Here is a 3,293-nt window from a genome sequence, read left to right as displayed (position 1 = left end):
ACAGAAGAACTGTACAAAAAAGATCTTCATGACTCTGATCATCACAATGGTGTGATCACTCACCTAGAGCCAGACATCCTGGAATGTGAAGTCAAGTGGGCCTTAGAAGGCATCACTATGAACAAAGCTAGTGGAGGTGATGGAATTCCAGCTGAGCTATTTCAAATCCTAAAAGATGATGCTGTGAAAGTGCTGCACTCAATATGCCAGCAAATTTGGAAAACTCAGCAGTGGCCACAGGACTGGAAAAGGTCAGTTCTCATTCCAATCCCAAAGAAAGGCAATGCCAAAGAATGCTCAAACTACCGCACAATTGCACTCATCTCGCATGCTAGTAAAGTAATACTCAAAGTTCTCCAAGCCAGGCTTCAGCAATATGTGAACCGTGAACTTCCTGATGTTCAAGCTGGTTTTAGAAAAGGCAGAGGAAACAGAGATCAAATTGCCAAAATCTGCTGGATCATGGAAAAAGCAAGAGAGTTCCAGAAAAACATCTATTTCTGCTTTATTGACTATGCCAAAGCCTTTGACTGTGTGGATCACAATAACCTGTGGAAAATTCTGAAAGAGATGGGAATACCAGACCACCTGACCTGTCTCTTGAGAAACCTATATTCAGGTCAGGAAGCAACAGTTAGAACTGGACATGAAACAACAGACTGGTTCCAAATAGGAAAAGGAGTACGTCAAGGCTGTATATTGTCACTCTGCTTATTTAACTTCTATGCAGAGTACATCATGAGAAATGCTGGGCTGGAGGAAGCACAAGCTGGAATCAAGATTGCCGGGAGAAGTATCAATAACCTCAGATATGCAGATGACACCACCGTAATGGCAGAAAGTGAAGAGGAACTCAAAAGCCTCTTGATGAAAGTGAAAGAAGAGAGTGAAAAATTTGGCTTAAAGCTCAACATTCAGAAAACTAAGATCATGGCATCTGGTCCCATCACTTCATGGGAAATAGATGGGGAAACAGTGTCAGACTTTATTTTTCTGGGCTCCAAAATCACTGCAGATGGTGATTACAGCCATGAAATTAAAAGACACTTACTCCTTGGAAGGAAAGTTATGACCAACCTAGATAGCATATTCAAAAGCAGAGACATTACTTGGCCAGCAAAGGTCCGTCTAGTCAGGGCTGTGGTTTTTCCAGTGGTCATGTATGGATGTGAGAGTTGGACTGTGAAGAAAGCTGAGCACTGAAGAATTGATGCTTTTGCACTGTGGTGCTGGAGAAGACTCTTGAGAGTCCCTTGGACTGCAAGGAGATCCAACTAGTCCATCCTAAAGGAGATCAGTCCTGGGTGTTCATTGGAAGGACTGATGCTAAAGCTGAAACTCCAATACTTTGGCCACCTCATGCGAAGAGTTGACTCATTGGAAAAGATCCTGATGCTGGGAGGGATTGGGGGCAGGAGGAGAAGGGGACGACAGAGGATGAGATGGCTGGATGGCATCACTGACTCAATGGACGTGAGTCTCAGTACACTCCGGGAGTTGGTGATGGACAGGGAGGCCTGGCGTGCTGCAATTCATGAGGTCACAAAGAGTCGGACATGACTGAGTGACTGAACTGAACTGAACTGAATGGTGTGTCTCACAGATACTGTCAATGAAACAACAGTGCTTCCAGGAAGCCAAGGTCAGTGTTTTTCAGCTGTCTTGAGGCAGGAGATGGGTTTCAGGCTGAGTGTCTGGAGTTGGTCTCCTGTGGACAGAAACTCCCAAGATGAAGATAATAGCAGGAGCAAGAGAGGAGCTGAGCCCTGTCCAGATAAGAGACCACATAGTTCTCAGTGTTGAGGTCAAGGAAATTTTCTTGACTACATATGTGGACAAAAGGCTCCTCAGAGTTCAAAAGGGAAGAGACATACCCTCATAGTAAGTGGTGTTAATCTACCCATAGGCCTCTTTGCTAGAATCCATCTTGGTTAAGAAATATGTGCACACACAGGGAAAGGACCCTGAGATAAACCAAATATAAACTAGAGTCAGGCAAAGCAATATGATTGGCTGAAAGAAAGCAGGAAGAAATGCCCTGTATAAGTGATTCAAACCACCACAAGAACATGCAGTGATTTTGAAGTGGGCATTGGGATATTTGACCTGAGAATTTGGCTCCCAGATACTAGATTTATGGCTGTTTCATGAAGAAGGAGAAAAAAGAGGCTGCTCTAAATATTGAGGTTGTCCTGGGGGACAAAGAATTTGCTGTGGAGTCTGAGGCACCACCTTAATTTACCATTGGCCCAGTCTCCTGGGGAACTTGATGTAAGTTTTGGCACAGAGGATTTTATAAAACTTAAAAGAGTAGGACTGTATTTTAGGGCCAAAAGAGCTATAATCATGTAGCTCAAAGATCATTAAGAAAGTCATATTTTTTGCTGTTCACTTGAGGCAGAAGGTACAGTAAACTCCCCACAAGGCAGGTGCCATTAGTGCCTTCAAAAAAGCATTGACTAAGACAGCAGTAACCTGAGCTTCACAGGATCATGTGAAGGGGACGAGGCAAGGAACTAATTAGCCACACACATCTTTCTACTAATTATGATTCAGTTCAGTTCAGTCGCTAAGTCATGTCCGACTCTTTGCGACCCCATGGACTGAAGCATGCATGGCTTCCTTGTCCATCACCAACTCCTGGAGCTTGCTCAAACTCATGTCCATTGAGTCAGTGATACTATCCAACCATCTCAGGCTCTGCTGCTCCCTTTTCCTGTTGCCTTCCATTTTTTCCCAGCATCAGAGTCTTTCCAATGAGTCAGTTCTTTGCATCAGGTGGCCAAAGTATTGGAGTTTCAGTTTCAGCGTCAGTCCTTCCAGTAAATATTCAGGACTGATTTCCTTTAGGATTGACTGGTTGGATTTCCTTGCAGTCCAAGGGACTCTCAAGAGTCTTCTCCAACACCACAGTTAAAAAGCATCAATTCTTCTGTGCTCAGCTTTCCTTTATAGTCCAACTCTCACATCCATACATGACTACTAGAAAAACCATAGCTTTTAACTGATGATGGTGGTGTGATATAATTCTTTTCCAAAAAGCTTTTCTGTCAATTCTAGCTGGGGGCCAGGGGGAAGAATGAATGAGCGAATTAAATAAAAAAAAAAAAAAAAAAAAAGGAAAAGCACCACCAAAAAACTGGAACCACACAGTCTAATCCTACAGTCATTCAGTCCCTTGAATTTGTCCCTCAGGGGGCTGACATAGTCCGAAGGAAGAATTGTTAAGCTTGCCCTGTGGAAAACTCCTCCTTTTCTTATCAGAAGTAATAGATTCTCATTCAAACCACTAA

Source organism: Bubalus kerabau, chromosome 19 (assembly GCF_029407905.1).
Source record: "Bubalus kerabau isolate K-KA32 ecotype Philippines breed swamp buffalo chromosome 19, PCC_UOA_SB_1v2, whole genome shotgun sequence".
NCBI classification, from domain to species: Eukaryota; Metazoa; Chordata; class Mammalia; order Artiodactyla; family Bovidae; genus Bubalus; species Bubalus kerabau.
This window is presented reverse-complemented; position numbering follows the sequence as displayed.